This window comes from Arachis ipaensis, chromosome B5, assembly GCF_059453495.1.
Source record: "Arachis ipaensis isolate K30076 ecotype BB chromosome B5, ASM5945349v1, whole genome shotgun sequence".
Classification (NCBI taxonomy): domain Eukaryota; kingdom Viridiplantae; phylum Streptophyta; class Magnoliopsida; order Fabales; family Fabaceae; genus Arachis; species Arachis ipaensis.
In genome coordinates, this window is record NC_142440.1 from 109325375 (window position 1) to 109344756 (window position 19382).

General features: G+C 36.9%; 1 non-coding gene across 1 annotated transcript; it reads left to right on the plus strand.

Annotated features, from left to right (window-relative positions):
- Positions 1-13064: 13064 nt before the first annotated feature.
- Positions 13065-13172, plus strand: LOC148565337 (small nucleolar RNA R71). Its single transcript, XR_015884042.1, has one exon. It is a non-coding gene; the product is annotated as a small nucleolar RNA R71 (small nucleolar RNA).
- Positions 13173-19382: the final 6210 nt, after the last annotated feature.

Sequence of the window (19382 nt, forward strand, 5' to 3'; positions counted from 1 at the left end):
TATCAAAAGGGGTTTGTACTTGTGACAAACAAATTTTTGGTTGAGGATTATTTGTTGGTTTAGAACTATACTTGCAACGAGATTTCATTGAGAAATTCTTTACCATACAAAAAATCTCTTCATCAAAATGGCGCCGTTGCCGGGGAGTTGCAAATGTGTGCCTTGTTATTGGTTATTGTATATATGTGAATATTTTAAACATGCTTGCCTTTTGTCTCTTTGTTAGTTTTTGCTAGTTTTAGGATTTAGTTTTCTTTGTTACTTATTAGATTTTATTTTCATTTGCTCTTGCTATTATGAATTCTCACCCCTTTGGCTATAAGTTTGGTTACAACTATATTGTAGGAAGTGGAGATTACAATGATAATATACATCAAGGATGGAATAATCAAAGGTGGGAGGAGCCTCAAGCTTATGGACAACCTTCTTGGCAACAACCTCCTCCAGTCTCTTATAGGTATAATTCCACTCCTGATGCATATACATCCAATGGCTATGGTAGACCTCCTGGTGACTATCACCAACCATATGCCTATGAACCTCATCCTCAATATAGCCCTCAACCATACTCACAAGTCCCTTTCCACCAAATACCTTCCTATGACCCTCATCCATCATATAACCAATCACCCTTACCTCATCCTTGTGACCATTATGTAAGAAAATCCATAGAGCCACCACAATTCTAACATCAATACTCCTAAGAACTATACATGTCATATACACCACCTCTATACCCTTACCAAGAAGAACAACCTTCCTATCATGAACCCTTCCTCCAAAATAATGAATCCTCCTATCCACCCCAATCTCCAATAAATGACACCCTTGGTCTCATTCTTCAAGGACAAAGAGAAATGCAAAGGGAGGTAATAGAACTCAAAAACCGATTAGCCTCCCAATGCTTGAACACTCAAAGTACTCCCATGGCCACATGTGGAGAATCAAATGAAGAGCATAGCATGAAAGAGAGATTGGAAACTCTGGTAGAAAAATGAGGAATGTTGCTTTGTGTTAGAATAATTGGAGGAACCTATGATTGTTAAAGAAGAGGAAGAAGTGGTTGAAGACTTAGGCGATGCGGAACCACCATAGGAATCTAGAGTCATTGAAAATCCCTCCAAGAAGATTGAATTTGATGTTGAGGAGGAGAGTACACAACCTCCAAAACAATTTTTGAATGAAGACTTGGAAGGAATGAAGCAAGAACTGAGTTCCCTTGGTGATGAAGATCATGCATCAAACCTTCTTGGTGGTGAATCCTTTGAACTTGAAGAACCGTCTCCCGGTGAAATAGAAAGCAATGTGGAGGTAGATTTCTCTCATCCTCCCATTTATGATTTGAGTGATGGAGAAGAGTTAGATGAAATTGATGAACAGAGGATTGACATTGAAAAATCTTGTAAAGAGGTGGAGGTCCTTAGAAAAAGAAGGACGGGAGTTGAATACGCTTTGTCAAGATCCTTGGAAGCTTCTTCACCTAGGTTGTCATCTACTCCTACATTTGAGTGGTAAAAGTCATCTCTATTAGCTTTATTGTCCCACTTGAGTATGGATTGCTTGAAACGGATGGTCAACTTAGAGAACTTTGTAGGATTAAGCGTAAGAGAAGGATGTTTCGTGGTTGGTGTTGTAAATCAAGGCTCATTTTGGTTGATACATCAAAGATGAGATACAAAGGTTGGACTAGTGCTCAATTAGGTGGGTCTTGAAGGAGAGTTTGGCACTTCGTTAAGAATTCATCGTGCTTGCTACCCGAATGGACTAATGATAATCAAATTGAAGACGGGTGTAGAAACAAGACATGGGATCTGGAAATACAAGAGGATTAATTTTGGGAGCCCTTAGCTTGTGCGGAACTCCATCAAGACTTGGTAATATTAATTTTGAACAATGGAGCTCATTGGAAGTCCAAGCATTGGTGGTTGTTCAAGGAAGAGTACAAGCACAAGCCACCTTGATGAGGAGCTCCCCATAAGTCCAACTTAAGGACAATAAATAAAAGTGCTAGGTGGGAGACACCCCACCATGGTAACATCTTTCTTCTTTCTCTTTTGTAAATATTAGTAAAATTAGTTTAATTTCATATTTTGATTGGTTTGTTTAGTTTAGTTGGTAGTCTAGTATGTTAAACAAGGTTTTATGGTGTTTTAGTACTTGTTTGGGGGTTTGGAATGCTTAGTTTGGTGCAAGAACTTAGAAAATTTTGAATAAAACAGAGCACCATGCCACGCGTACGCGTGATCCCAAGCTTTTCGACCATCCACACGTGCGAATCACCCACGCGTATGCGTGGATCCAAAATTTCTACCTCCATACAAATTCCAGAGAGCTGTGCGAGTTTTGGGTGGAATTGTGCCTTTAGCACAAAATCCACCCACACGTACGCGTCACCTTACGCGTACGCGTCGCCCCTCTGAATAACCCATCACGCGTACGCGTGACACATGCATACGCGTTGCTCGCATTTCACCTCACCACGCGCATGCGTCACACCACGCGTACGCGTGGATTGCCCTGCTTCACCACTCTTCTTTTCTCATCTTCTTTCCATTTCTTTCCTTCTTCTCTCTTCTCTTCTTTTCTCTCCCTTCTTCAACCATCATCCAACACTACCATACACCATCAACCACTAGTTACTTTAGTTAGCTAGTTATTTAGTTAGTTTTATTTTTGTTTAATTTTTGTTTTCATGATAAGTGTTGGATTATTAATTTTGTTTGCTGTTAATTGCTGCTTATTACAAACTGAATGCTATTTTAGCATAATTATTTTGGATACTCATTGTTTGATTTTCTTGTTGAGGATATAATTTATTACTTGGTTTTGAATTTTTCATGCTTAACCTTTGTGAACACCAAGTACATGAGAATTGCCTTTAAAGCATGTTAAATCTTTTTGAATTGCACGATTTGGCCACCATGTGATTTGAACCCTTTTCTTTGATTAGGAAATTTCTTGATGGATGTTGTGCATTTCTCTTAATGCGTTGTATTTCTTGATCATATGCATCCATATGTTATGCTTATGCCTTAATGACATGATTGACCATTAATTGTTTACCTATGTGGTCTACACATATTTGAAACTAGTCATTTTGGCATAAGGTTTCTTTTGTGAAATTGGATTGGAAGATCACCTAGGGACATCCTTTTGAAATTCTCAAGCTATATGGACCATGCTTGCTATGTGATTGACTTTCCACCTCTAGTTCTCTTTTACTACATTGCGTAGTAATCATGTTTCCTATCTTATGTCCACTAGGTGATGTGAGCCCAAATTCAAAGTGTGACATTGTTGATGTCTGAGCTTTACATTTCGATTTGTTTACTAAGTTTACTTGCACATCAATCAAGGTCCATTCATTATTCATTTCACAATTGCTTATCTTTGCTTGCATGCTTTTATGCTTCTTTATTGCTTGTTTGGTTGTCTTAACCTTCAACTTCTCTTTAAAGTATTTCAAGCACACTAGAATGAGTGAAGTGCATGTTCCTTTTTTTGTAATTGTGATTTAGCTTTTTATGCTAGTGTGTGTTCTAAACCGCACGCAACTTAGAACTCTTACACTTGTTTCATCGATGTCACACTAATTCACTCGCTCCATTCTAGTGGTTTTCACCTCATTCCAAAAATTTACGCTTTCTTGCTTTTGTATTTACTTTTCTCACTATCCTGCCTTCTATTTTCAGGATGAGTCATTATAAGCAAAAATGGAAGCGGAACAAAGAACATGCAGCAACTGGTTAAGCCACCAGCTGAAGGTGGCAACTCGACAAATTGCCATACCCCCTTGCTTATCTTTGAAAGCACTTTTTATCTTCCATTGTTAGCCAATTTTGAGCCTATGCTAAACCCCATTTGTTCTTAATTTTAGCACATTACAAGCCTTGAAGCAAAAAACAACAAATGTCCTTAATTTGGATCTTTGATTAGCTTAGGCTAGTGAGTATGTGTATCATTCAAGTGTGGAGAAACTTGGGACATTGGTTGAGATAAAAGGGAGTTTTGTATTTCTATTGAAAACATTGGGAATTGGGTACATACTCATATGTTAAATATAAAACCATATGCATTGATACTCTTGTGTATATTTTAGTTTGAAAAGAAAAAAAATAGAAAAATAAAAAGAAAAAAATATGTAGAAAAAGAAAAAAATTATAGAAAAAGAAAGAAAAAGAAAAGCAATAAAAAGGGAACAAAATGCCCCAAGTGAAGCTCAATAATAATCAATGCATATGAGTTGTGATCAAAAAGAGAATGCATGAGTGTTTGAAAAAGTGAAGAATGGGTAGTTAGGTTAGCTTTGAAATTGTATAAGTTGTTATATAGGTTAGGTGGGAAGCTTAAGTTAATCAAAGATTCAAATTTCAAGTCCACTTGACCATACGCATCCTTACCTTGACCCTAGCCCCATTACAACCCATAGATAAGTCCTCATGATATTTGTATGCATGCATGATAATTGTTGATTGTTAGATGAAAAACAAATCTTGGAGAGCATGATTAGGGGAGAATTGAGTGAATCAACCCTAGACACTTGAGTGACTAGAGCGGATACGCATCTAGTGAGGGTTCGATTGCTCAATTACATGTTTTCACCATGATCATCACTTTTCTTGCAAGTTTTTAAAACCTTGAATAACTCAATTCAATTGTGGTTTGGCTTGGTTGGTGATACTTTTAGCCCTCACGTGCATATATGCTTTCTTGGAAGTTGATTTATTTTGACCAAGCAATTGCATTTAATTAGATAGTTGCATGTAGGTAGATTTTCATTGAATAAATGATGATACCCTTTGTCTCTTTCTTGGGTTAGCATGAGGACATGCTATTCTTTAACTGTGGGGAGATTTGATGTACCACTATTTCGTGGTTTATCTTGTGTTAATTTTAGGGGATTTTATCACCTTTTTCCACATTTATTCACTAAAATAGCATGGTTTCGTAAATTCTCCTGAGTTATACTTAAGTGTAAAAACATGCTTTTTAGGCCTTTAATTTGCTAATTTAAATTCACATTTGATTCCACTCAATGCCTTGATATGTGTGTTAGTGATTTCAGGTTGAAAAGGCTCGAAATAGATCAAAGGAGTGAAGAGAAAAGCATGCAATGTGGAAAATTCCTGGAAAATCAAGGATTGGAAGTGCATTGGTGCACAAAATTGTGATCTCAACGGTGCCAACAACTTGGTACGCACGATCGTAATCTCAACTCTTTTTCATAATTCCGCACAACTAACTAGCAAGTGCACTGGGTCATCCAAGTAATAAACCTTACGTGAGTAAGGGTCGATCCCACGGAGATTGTCGGCTTGAAGCAAGCTATGGTCATCTTGTAAATCTGAGTCAGGCAGATTAAAATGCTTATGAGGTTTTGATAATTAAAATATAAGTAAAATATAAAATAAGATAGAAATACTTATGTAATTCATTGGTGGAATTTCAGATAAGCGTATGGAGATGCTTTGTTCCTTCTGAATCTCTGCTTTCCTACTGTCTTCATTTAATCATTCATACTCCTTTCCATGGCAAGCTGTATGTTGGGGGATCACCGTTGTCAATGGCTACCGTCCGTCCTCTCATTGAAAATGGTCCAAATGTGCTGTCACCGCACGACTAATCATCTGTCGGTTCTCACTTATGTTGGAATAGGATCCATTGATCCTTTTGCGTCTATCACTACGCCCAACACTCGCGAGTTTGAAGCTTGATAAACCACTATTTTATGGTTTATGTTGTACTCAATTGAGTGGATTTTATCAACTCTTTACCCACTTATTCATAATATTTGCATGGTTTTATATTTCTTTCCTGATTTTGTGCTATGATTGAAAACATGCTTCTTTGATCTTATATTTGCTTATTATTAATCCTCTCTTATTAGCATTAGATGCCTTGATATATGTGTTAAGTGATTTCAGATATTATAGGGCAGGAGTGGCTCAGAGGATAGAAAGGAAGCATGCAAAAGTGGAAGGAATACAAGAAGTTGGAGAAATTGCTAAGCTGTCCAGCCTGACCTCTCTGCACTCAAACGGCTATAACTTTAGCTACAGAGGTCCAAACGATGCGGTTCCAGTTGTGTTGGAAAGCTAACGTTCGGGGCTTTGATTTGATATATAATATGCCATAGTTTCCCTGACACTAGGTGACGCGACCGCGTGCTCCATGCGACCGCGTCACAGTGACGAAAATTAGCGTATTTGAATTCGCAACCAGCGAATTCTGGGCTGTTTCTGACCCAGTTTGTGGCCCAGAAAACACAGATTAGAGGCTATAAAGTGGGCGAATGCATCCATTCATCATCAGGCTCTCATATTTACAATTTTAAGATTTAGATGTAGTTTTTAGAGAGAGAGGTTCTCTCCTCTCTCTTAGGATTAGGATTTAAGATTTCTCTTAGTTTTAGGAGCGACTCTCAATCACAGGTTCTTTATTTTTATTTATTTTCCCAATTTAATTTATGAACTTTTCCATGTTATGATTTGAATATTTTATTTAATATAATTTGAGGTATTTCAGACTTATGATTGCTCTCTTTAATTTATTAATGCTCTATGTTTATCCAAGTTATTTTCATTCAAGTAGACTTTCTTCCCTTTTGGCTTTGGTTGAATCATTGGAAACAGTTGAGTTATCAAACTCATTGTTGATTGAAAATTGGAATTCTTCAAGAATTAATTCGAGTTCCAATAACTCTAGCCTTTCCCAAGGAAAGACTAGGACCTAAGGAATAAAAATTAATTCATCCACTTAACTTACCTTCATAGTTAGAGGTCAACAAAGTGGGAGAAAAATCCAATTCTCATTACAATTGATAAGGATAACCAAGATAGGACTTTCTGTTTTCATACCTTTCCAAGAGTTTATTTTATAGTTATTTCTTTATTTTATTCTTCTTATGCAACATACTGCTCCCTAATTTCTAAAACCCTTAATTTACAAACTCATAACCAATAATAAGAACATACCTCCCTGCAATTCCTTGAGAAGACGACCCGAGGTTTAAATACTCGGTTATCAATTTTAAAAGGGGTTTGTTACTTGTGACAACCAAAACATTTGTATGAAAGGATTTTTGAAGGTTTAGAAACTAAACTTGCAACGAGGATTTATCCGTAAATTTCTAGACCACGCAAAAGTTCTCTCATCAAAGCTCGTCACAGTCATCCCATCCCAGATCCTACTCGAAATATCACAGACAAGGTTTAGACTTTTTGGATCTCAAGAATGCTGCCAATTAATTCTAGCTTATACCACGAAGACTCCGATCTTTCGGAATGGAGGCTAAGAGATACACACTATAGCTATTGCAGATAGAACGGAAGTGGTTGTCAGAAATGCGTTCATTGGTGAGAATGATGATGAGTGTCATGAATCATCACATTCATCAGGTTGAAGTGTGAATGAATATCTTAGAATAAGAATAAGCTTGAATTAAATAGGAAAACAATAGTACTTTGCATTAATTCATGAGGAATAGCAGAGCTCCATACATTAATCTATGGGGTGTAGAAACTCCACCATTGAAAATACATAAGTGAAATTAGTCTAAGCATGGCCAAATGGCCAACCTCAAAGGTCTAGGGACTAAACGTCCAAAGATTATGAAATAAGTCTCTAAAAATAGTTTTTATACTAAACTAGTAGCTAGGGTTACAGAAAATAAGTAACTAAGTGCAGATAGTGCAGAAATCCACTTCCGGGGCCCACTTAGTGTGTGCTTAGGCTGAGCATTGAGCTTTACACGTGTGGAGGCTTCTCTTGGAGTTAAACACCAGGTTGCAGCCTGTTTGTGGCATTTAACTCTGGTTTGTAACCTGTTTCTGGCATTTAACTTCAGAATAGGGCATGAAGTTGGCGTTTGAACGCCAGTTTGCGTCGTCAAAACTCGAGAAAAGTATGGACTATTATATATTGCTGGAAAGCCCTGGATGTCTACTTTTTAATGCAATTTCTAGCGCGCCAATTGGGTTTCTGTAGCTCCAAAAAATCCATTTCGAGTGCAGGGAGGTCAGAATCTAACAGCATCTGCAGTCCCTTTTCAGCCTCTGAATCAGATTTTTGCTCAGGTCCCTCACTTTCAGCCAGAAAATACCTAAAATCCCAGAAAAACACACAAACTCATAGTAAAGTCCAGAAATGTGATTTTTGAATAAAAACTAATAAAAATATAATAAAAACTAACTAAATCATACTAAAAACTACCTAAAAACAATGCCAAAAAGCGTATAAATTATCCGCTCATCACAACACCAAACTTAAATTATTTCTTGTCCCCAAGAAACTGAAAATCAAATAGGATAAAAAGAAGATAATATACTATAAATTCCAAAATATCAATGAAACTTAGCTCCAATTAGATGAGCAGGACTGGTAGCTTTTTGCCTCTGAACAGTTTTGGCATCTCACTTTATCCTTTGAAGTTCAAAATGATTGGTATCTATAGGAACTCAGAATTCAGATAGTGTTATTGATTCTCTCCTAGTTCAGTATGTTGATTCTTGAACACAGCTACTTTATGAGTCTTGGCCATGGCCCTAAGCACTTTGTTTTCCAGTATTACCACCGGATACATAAATTCCACAGACACGTGAACCTTTTCAGATTGTGACTCAGCTTTGCTAGAGTCCCCAATTAGAGGTGTCCAGGGTTCTTAAGCACACTCTTTTTGCTTTGGATCACGACTTTAACCGCTCAGTCTCAAGCTTTTCACTTGACACCTTCACGCCACAAGCACATGGTTAGGGACAGCTTGGTTTAGCCGCTTAGGCCAGGATTTTATTCCTTTGGGCCCTCCTATCCATTAATGCTCAAAGCCTTGGATCCTTTTTATTACCCTTGCCTTTTGGTTTAAAGGGTTACTGGCTTTTTTTCTCTTGCCTTTTGGTTTAAAGAGTTATTGGCTTTTTCTGCTTGCTTTTCCTTTTTCTTTCTTTTATTTTTCGCCATTTTTTTTCGCAAGCTTTGTTCTTCACTACTTTTTCTTGCTTCAAGAATCAATTTTATGATTATTCAGATTATCAAATAATATTTCTCCTTTTTCATTATTCTTTCAAGAGCCAACAATTTTAACATTCATAAACAACAAATTCAAAAGACATATGCACTATTCAAGCATTCAATCAGAAAACAAAAAGTATTGTCACCACATCAAAATAATTAAACTAATTTCAAGGATGAATTCAAAATCATGTACTTCTTGTTCTTTTGTGATTAAAAACATTTTTCATTTATGAAAGGTGATGGATTCATAGGACATTCACGGCTTTAAGGTATAGACACTAGACACTAATGATCATGTAATAAAGAACAAAGAAAACTATAGAATGAAAAGAACAAGGAAATTAAAGAACGGGTCCACCTTAGTGAGGGTGGCGTCTTCTTCCTCTTGAAAAACCAATAGTGCTCTTGAGCTCCTCTATGTCTCTTCCTTGCCTTTGTTGCTCCTTCCTCATAGCTCTTTGATCTTCTTTAATTTCATGGAGAAGGATGGAATGCTCTTGGTGCTCCACCCTTAGTTGTCCCATGTTGGAACTTAATTCTCCTAGGGAGGTGTTAATTTGCTCCCAATAGTTTTGTGGAGGAAAGTGCATCCCTTGAGGTATCTCAGGGATTTCATGATGAAGAATTTTCTCATGCCCTTGTTGAGGTCCATGAGTGGGCTCTCTTGTTTGCTTCATCCTCTTTTTAGTGATGGGCTTGTCCTCTTCAATGAGAATGTCTCCCTCTATGACAATCCCAGCCGAATTGCAAAGGTGACAAATGAGGTGAGGAAAGGCTAACCTTGCTAAAGTGGAGGACTTGTTAGCCACCTTGTAGAGTTCTTGAGGTATAATCTCATAAACTTCCACTTCCTCCCCAATCATGATACTATGGATCATGATGGCCCGATCCGCAGTTACTTCGGAATAGTTGCTAGTAGGAATGATAGAGCGTTGGATGAACTCCAACCATCCTCTAGCCATAGGCTTATGGTCATGCCTTCTCAATTGAACCGGTTTGCCTCTTGAGTCAATTTTCCATTGAGCTCCTTCCACACATATGTCCATGAGGACTTGTTCCAACCTTTGATCAAAGTTGACCCTTCTAGTGTAGGGGCGTGCATTTTCTTGCATCATTGGCAAGTTGAATGCCAACCTTACATTTTTTGGACTGAAATCTAAGTATTTCCCCCAAACCATTGTAAGCCAATTCTTTGGATTTGGGTTCATACTTTGATCATGGTTTCTAGTGATCCATGCGTTTGCATAGAACTCTTGAACCATTACGATTCCGACTTGTTGAATAGGATTGGAGAGAACTTCCCATCCTCTTCTTCTAATCTCTTGTCGGATCTCCGGATATTTTCCCTTTTTGAGCTTAAAAGGGACCTCAGGGATCACCTTCTTCTTGGCCACAACTTCATAGAAGTGGTCTTGATGGACCTCTGAGATGATCTCTCCATCTTCCATGACTCAGAGGTGGAAGCAAATGCCTTCCCTTTCCTCTTTCTTGAGGTTTCTCTGGCCTTAGGTGCCATTAATGGTTATGAAAAAACAAAAAGTAATGCTTTTACCACACCAAACTTAAAATTTTTTCTCGTCCTCGAGCAAAAAAAGAAAGAAAGTAGTAGAAGAAGAAGAAAATGGAGGAGATGGAGGGAGATGTAGTTTGGCCAAGGGGTAGAAGTAGTGGTTGTAATATGTGAAAATGAAGGAGTGGTGAGGGGTTTATATAGGGGTGGGGGAGGGTTAGGTTTCGTGTATTAGGGTTGGGTTTGGGAGGGAAAGGATTTTGAAGTAGGAGGTAGGTGGGGTTTTTGGCGAAGAGTAGATGGATGTGATTGGTTAAGGGTATTTGGGGAAGAGTGTTATGAAAAGGTGTGAAGAGGAGAGAAGAAGAGGTGGGGTAGGTGGGGAACCTGTGGGGTCCACAGATCCTGAGGGGTCAAGGACTTATCATCCCTGCTCCATTTAGGCGTGTAAAACGCCCTTAGAGTGCACTTCTGGCGTTAAACACCAGGTTGCTGCTTGTTTCTGGCGTTTAACGCCAGCTTTTCTCCCTTTATTGGCATTTAACACCAAGTTGGTGCTTGTTTCTGGCGTTAAACGCTAAACTGTAGCTTGTTTCTGGCGTTTAAGGCTAGCTTGATGCTTCTTTCTGGCGTTAAACGCCAGTCTGATGCTTCTTACTGGCGTTTAAATGCTAGTAAGCTCTTCCTCTAGGGTGAGCTATTTTTAATGCTATTTTTTATTCTGTTTTTGATTTTTCAGTTATTTTTGTGACTTCACATGATCATCAACCTAAAAAAAACATAAAATAATAATGGAAAATAAATAGATATAATTAAATAACATTGGGTTGCCTCCCAATAAGCACTTCTTTAATGTTAATAGCTTGACAGTGAGCTCTCATGGAGCCTGACAGATAATCAGAGCAAGGTTGGGGCCTCTCAACACCAAACTTAGAGTTTGGTTGTGGCCTCCCAACACCAAACTTAGAGTTTGAATGTGGGGGTTTTGTTTGACTATGTATTGAGAGAAGCTTTTCATGCTTCCTCTCCATGGTTACAGAAGGAGAACCTTGAGTCTTGAATACAAGGTAGTCCTCATTCAACTGAAGGACCAACTCTCCTCTGTCAACATCAATCATAGCTTTTGCTGTGGCTAGGAAGGGTCTGCCAAGGATGATGGATTCATCCTCATCCTTTCCAGTGTCTAAGATTATGAAATCAGCAGGGATGTAAAGGCCTTCAACCTTCACTAGCACGTCCTCTACTAGTCCATAAGCCTATTTTATTGATTTGTCTGCCATCTCTAGTGAGATTCTTACAGCTTGTACCTCAAAGATTTCTAGTTTCTCCATTACAGAGAGTGGCATGAGGTTTATCCCTGACCCCAGGTCAGACAGAGCCTTCCCAAAGGTCATGGTGCCTATGGTACAATGTATGAAGAATTTTTCGGGATCTGGTTTCTTCTGAGGTAATGTTTGCCTCATTAATGCATTCAGTTCATTGGTGAGCAAGGGGGGTTCATCCTCCCAAGTCTCATTACCAAATTACTTGGTATTCAGCTTCATGATTGCTCCTAGATACTTAGCAACTTGCTCTTCAGTGATGTCTTCATCCTCTTCAGAGGAAGAATACTCATCAGAGCTCATCAATGGCAGAAGAAAGTTCAATGGAATCTCTATGGTCTCTATATGAGCCTCAGATTCCTTTGGTTCCTCAAAGGGAAACCCCTTTCTGTCCAGAGGATGTCCCATGAGGCTTTTCTCACTAGGACTCACATCCTCCTCACTCTCTCCAGGTTCGGCCATGTTGGTCATGGTTATGGCCTTGCACTCTCTCTTGGGATTTTCTTCTGTATTGCTTGGGAAAGTACTGGGAGGAGTTTCAGTAATCTTCTTACTCAGCTGACCCACCTGTGTCTCCAAATTTCTAATGGAGGACCTTGTTTCATTCATGAAACTTAGTGTGGTCTTGGATAGATCAGAGACTATGGTTGCCAGGCCAGAATGGCTCTGTTCAGAATTCTCTGTCTGTTGCTGAGAAGATGATGGAAAAGGCGTGCTATTGCTAAACCTGTTTCTTCCACCATTATTGTTGAAGCCTTGTTGAGGCTTCTGTTGGTCCTTCCATGAGAAAGTTGGATGATTTCTCCATGAAGGATTATAGGTGTTTCCATAGGGTTCTCCCATGTTATTCACCTCTGCCATTGCAGGGTTTTCAGGATCATAAGCTTCTTCTTCAAAAGATGCTTCTTTAGTACTGTTGGATGCAGCTTGCAATCCATTCAGACTCTGAGAAATTATATTGACTTGTTGAGTCAATATTTTGTTTTGAGCCAATATGGCATTTAGAGTCTCAATTTCAATAACTCCCTTTTTCTGAGGCGTCCCATTGTTCACAGGATTCCTCTCAGAGGTGTACATGAATTGTTATTTGCAACCATTTCAATGAGTTCCTGAGCTTCTGCAGGGGTTTTCAGATGAAGAGATCCTCCTGCAGAATGGTCCAATGACATTTTTGACAACTCAGACAGACCATCATAGAATATACATATGATGCTCCATTCTGGAAGCATGTCAATAGGACACCTTTTGATCAATTGCTTATATCTTTCCCAAGCTTCATAGAGGGACTCACCTTCCTTCTGTCTGAAGGTTTGGATTTCCACTCTAAGCTTGCTCATCTTTTGAGGTGGAAAGAATTTGGCCAGGAAAGTACTAACCAGCTTTTCCCAAGAGTTCAGGCTTTCCTTAGGTTGTGAATCCAACCATGTTCTAGCTCTGTCTCTTACAGAAAAAGGAAAAAGCATAAGCCTATAGACCTCGGGATCAACTCCATTGGTCTTGATAGTGTCATAGATTTGCAAGAATTCAGCTAAGAACTGATGAGGATCTTCCAATGAAAGTCCATGAAACTTACAATTCTGTTGCATTAGAGAAACTAATTGAGGCTTAAGCTTAAATTTGTTTGCTCCAATGGCAGGAATTGAGATGCTTCTTCCATAGAAGTTAGAAGAGGGTGCAATAAAGTCACCAAGCATCTTTCTTGCATTGTTGGCATTGTTATTGGGTTCGGCCATGTCTCCTTCTTTTTCGAAAATTTCTGTTAGGTCCTCTCTATAGGGTTGTGCTTTAGCCTCTCTTAGTTTCCTCTTAAGAGTCCTTTCAGGTTCAGGATCAGCTTCAATAAGAATGTCTTTATCCTTGTTCCTGCTCATATGAAAAAGAAGAGAACAAAGAAAATATGGAATCCTCTATGTCACGGTATAGAGATTCCCTTATGCAAGTAGAAGAAGAGAAGAATAGAAGGAGAAGAGAAAAATTCGAACACAGAGAAGAAGAGGGGGTTCGAATTATGAGTAGAAGAGAAGTGTTAGTAGATAAATAAATAAATAGAAAGAGATGAGAGGGGGAAGAATTCAGAAATTAAAAAAAATTAAATAAAAATATTTTTGTTTTTATTTTAAATATTAATTATAATTCGAAATTTAAAAAGAGAAATAAAACTAAATTAAAGTTTAAAACAATTAGTTAATTAAGAAGAATTTTGAAAAAGTGGTGGGGAATTTTCAAAAATTAGAGAGAGAAAAATAGTTAATTAAAAAAGATTTGAAAATCAATTTTGAAAAGATTTTGAAATTAAGTTTTGAAAAACATATGATTGAAAGAGATTTGTTTGAAAAAGATATGATTGGAATTTATTTTGAAAAAGATTTGAAAAAGAAATTTGAAAAGATTTCATTTTGAAATTAAAGTTGATTACTTGACTAACAAGAAACTAAAAGATATGATTTTAAAATTTAAAGATTGAAACTTTTCTTAAAAGGCAAGTAACAACTTGAAATTTTTGAATCTAAAAATTGAATGCTAGCACTAAATCCGAAGATATGAAACAAAAATAAGAAAAAGATTTTAAAAATCAATTTGAAATTTTTGAAAATATGAAAGAAAAAATGAAAAAGTTTTGATTTTTGAAAAAGTTTTGAAAAGATAGGAATTTTAAATTGAAAATTTTGACTTGATTCATAAGAAAAAATTAAATTTTAAAAAAATTTATGACTAAATCAATTCAAATTTTCAAAATTTATGAGTGAAATAAGAAAATATATGTTTTTTATTTTTGAATTTTTAAAGAAGAAAGAGAAAAACATAAAAATGATGCAAAATATGAGAATTTAAGATCAAAACACATGATGCATGAAAGAACACTTTGAACGTTAAGATGAACACCAAGAACACTTTGAATGTCAAGATGAATACCAAGAACTTATTTTTGAAAATTTTTAAGAAAAGACATACATGCAAGACACCAAACTTAGAAATTTTCAATGTTTAGACACTAACAAATTGAAAATGCATATGAAAAACAAGAAAAGACACAAAACATGAAAATGCAAAGATCAAACAAAGAAGATTATCAAGAACAACTTGAAGATTATGAAGAACAGTTTCATGCAGGTGTTCTTCAAAAATTTAAAGAAAAATTAAAAAGATGCAATTGACACCAAACTTAAAAATTGACACTAGACTCAAACAAGAAACACAAAATTATTTTTGGTTTTATGATTTTATTAACTTTTTTTTTGTAATTTTTCGAAAATAAAAAGCTTAAAAATAAAATAAAATTACCTAATCTGAGCAACAAGATGAACCGTCAGTTGTCCAAACTCGAACAGTCCCCGGCAACGACGCCAAAAACTTGGTGCATGAAATTGTGATCTCAACGGCGCCAACAACTTGGTACGCACGATCGTAATCTCAACTCTTTTTCACAACTCCGCACAACTAACCAACAAGTGCACTGGGTCGTCCAAGTAATAAACCTTACGTGAGTAAGGGTCGATCCTATGAGTTCCAATGTCTTGGCTCACCAATCTCTCTAACTTTGAACAATTGCCCAATGTCTTGATTTAATTGCTCATGGGAAGAGATGAAGTTTGGTCACTGATTATACTACACACATTCATAGATCAAAGTATTGGTAGGATTAAATGTCACAATATCCATCCAACCCCCAACCTAATCCAACGTGAGAAAGTCTTTCTAGCATCATCTCCTCATCCCTCTCTCAAGAATCAGAGGAAACCCAATTATGAACAATTTCTCCGTCGAGACAATTGTTCAATTGGATGAAGACCGAAAGCTTTCTAGTAAGATCAAGAGAAAAGACAGAAGAAGAAGAATGAGAATTACAATTAATCCATCAAATAACAATAGAGCTCTCTAACCCAACGAAAAGAGTTAGTTTAGTTCATTGCTCTACTTAAACAGAGAAGAAAGAAAATGCAAAAAATTAAAGAAGAAGAATTAGAATTCAAAACAGGAATTGAAATTTCAAAATTCATAACTGAGAATTACAAAATGGAAATGGAACTATTCCTAAGGAAGAAAAGAAAAGAAACGGAAAAAGAGTGTATGAATGGTGTGTGTCAGGGGATGTGAATGCATGATTCTGGACTCCCCTCCAATCTAGAATGATTTCTCCAATCTAACTATTGCTTATATATAGGCTTACAAACTAAAATGAAAGAGCAAATTACAATTGAATTAAAATTCCTAATCTAGATGCTTCTTGTGCCTTGGATTGAGTGATGTTGATGGGCTCAGCTTGCTTGCATGATCCAGGGGTGTAATTGGCATTTATTGGGGCCATTTTTGGTGTCACAGACATTGAGAAATGCTCCCAGGCTCACTTCAACGTTTAACCCAAAGTTGGACCCAGTGTTTGACCCCAAACGTTAGCACACCAGCATTGAAAACAACGTCCAACTTTGGCTCCAACTTTGCACCTTTCTTGGCCAACGTTTTGGGTAGCGTTTGAGGTCCAACTTTGGGCTCAACCTTGCTTTCTTGCTTCTTTCTTGCCCCCCTTTTCTGCTTCTCTTTTACCTATCATCAAACAAATAAGTGTATCAAAGTAACATACAAGATAATCTTTACTATGCTAAGTGTGCTAATAATGCTCAAAATCATAACTTCACTTAGTGTGATCTATTTCATCATATTTACCCTGTATATTAACTAAAATTCACCTATGCTTGAGATTTTGTTTTATGCAGAAATTATTCATGCTTTTGCTCCTTTATCAATAAAATTTGTATGAAAACTAAACCAAAATCTAGTAAAAAAGTATAGAAAAATAGGCTATGATGCCCTGGCATCATCATGCTGACAAAGGTGACACTGAGGGTAGTCCACTAGTGATTAGGAGGTTTGGAGGAGACAGAAAGTGAAATGTTAGGTTAAAGATAGATTTAGAACTTGAACACCTTAGATAACTTATCTAATTTCTGGTTTAGAATTCTTTCATAAGTTTAAATTTGAGAGTCGAAGTTATAGGATTGCCTCTGGATTTCTTGGGACCTTTTATATTAACTATGCAGGAACCTTTACCATGTGAGAACCCCCAATTCTCATTCCATACATATTCTGTTGTTTTCAGATGCAGGTCGAGAGGCAACTCGATGAGCCTTCTGGAGACTTTTTTAAGAGAAGATCTATTCTGGGACTTATTGTTTGTATTTTATGTATATATATATAGATTTCTCCTCGGTATATATTTTATGTTTGTCTCTCTTAGAGGTGACTTGGAGAAACAGGTTGTGGGTTTTCTGTTTTGGGATATCCTGTGTTGTATATATGTGTAAATATACTCCGGCCGGCCTTAGCTTCACAAGCCAAGCCTGGAGCTTGTTACTTATATCTTCGGAACTCTAATCTTGTATAAATATTATCCTTTCCTTTTAATCTTATCTACCTTTCTGTGTTGATCCGACCGAGAGTATGCGCTTTTTTGTTGGTGTTTCGTTTAACTTTTCTTATCAAGGCTCCTAGTTAAACTTCCTTTCATATATATACATATTTTACTTTTAGAGATCGTAGTATCTCACCACCTTTGAATTACGTCCTAGGCATAAAGCTCTGTGTGGTAGGGTGTTATATCTCCAATGATTCTATTTGCCAAGTCTCCAATGCCATTCTTCAATACACCCCTAAAAGCATCATTTTGGAGAAGCAAAGGCATCTTCCACTCCTTGTTGAGCCAAGTCTCCAATGCCATCATCCTTACCAACCTTGTGGCACCTCCAACTCCATCTTCTTCATCAACCATATGGCGCCTCCAACGCCCCTTCCTTCCACCAAGTTGGGCATCCCCAATGCCACACCATGAAGCCTCAATTTGGAGCAATACAAAGGTGTCTTAGACATCACTTTTGCACCCTCAAGAAGGCATCTCCAACGCCATGAATTACCATACCCAGGAAGCTAAATTTGGTGCCAAGATTGGCAATTCTAACACCACCGTTGGTCGAGAATGTGAAGCGCTCCCCCTATAGACGCCTTCGATGAATTTTCAACAAGGCTTGAAATTGTGTCACTTAATCCATGCAAAGCATCTCCAATACAACCTTAAGTCAACTTCCTTGGGCCATGTTTCTCAACTTTATTTTTATCCTGAGTAAAGTGTATTGCACGCTAGATTAGGTGCTTAATTTGATGACAAACAATTTTTCCTCAAGCCCACTTAATGAAGCACACAACCATCATAACAATCGACAAGGCTCTTGACTTAATTGAACCAAGGAAGATCTCTAGTAATAGTTAGTTTGAATTTGCATTTTCTTGTAATTTGAATTTCATTTGAAATTATATTTTAGAATAGGCTATAAATAGAGGATGAGAGAGCCTCATATGAGGGGAATTCTCCTTCCACTTCTATTCACTTCTTCTTCATTCTTACTTCTTTCACATTTTTGCCATGAGTAGCTAATTCCCTTTTAATTGGGAAAAACAGCTTTATTGAATTTAATGGATCAAATGTGAAAGAGTCGTCGTTCTTCATTCCAAAGATTTGAATCTCTTAGAAAAAAGTTTAAATCTAAATTGGGTTTTATGATCACTTGGAAAAGTAGATTCATGAAACTAAGCTTGAAGCTCTTTCTCTCAATTCTTGTGCTTTTGGATTTGGATTGATAACGTAACATATAATCAACTAACATCTAGATTCATGAGATTGTATAGCTCTAAATCATAGAACATGCTTCATCTCTTCTCATGATCAATTAGATCAAGGAATTGTCAATTGATCAAGTCAAGAGAGATTGAATTACCAAGAAATTAGAATTCAATCACTTATGATTTGCCAAGAGATCAATGATTGCATAATTAAAGTTGAAATGAACACTATTTAATCCATGGAATTCAATATCTCTGAACCCCAATGATCTTCCCCCATTATTCTCTTCTTCCCTTACTTTAGAATTGCTTTAATTCATTTCTGTTGATCTCTTTACATTCTTGCAATTCACTATTCTTGCACTTTAAAGTTCCAGCAATTTACATTTTTGTTATTTACTTGCAAGTCATTTATTGCTTTATTTTACTTCTTACTCAAGTCATTTAAATTACATGTTTCTATTATCAATTTTTCATCATCAAATTATGAATTGTCTAACTAGAATACTCAATAAATCATTGCTTGTTTAATTCCTTAATTTTTGTGGGAACGATAACCCACTCACTGTAGTATTACTTGATGTGATCTAGTGCACTTTCCGGTAGTTTTGCGAACATTGTAAAATCACCTATCAGTCAACAAACATTAATCAATTCCACCATACTTACCAAGTTTTCATCCAATCACAACCTCTGGCCCAAAATACCCTACAATATAATTAACCTTTTCAATACCTCAATTGAGGCTTATAACTTACCAAAAGGGTGTACCTCACCCAATCATAGCCTCCGGCCCAAATTTTCATAGCAATAGCCATAATAAGCAATCAAACCAAAATTTGCATCCAATTCAATCATGCATATTGATGAGCGGATATTTTATACGCTTTTTGGCATCATTTTCATATTGTTTTAGTTATGTTTTGTTTAAG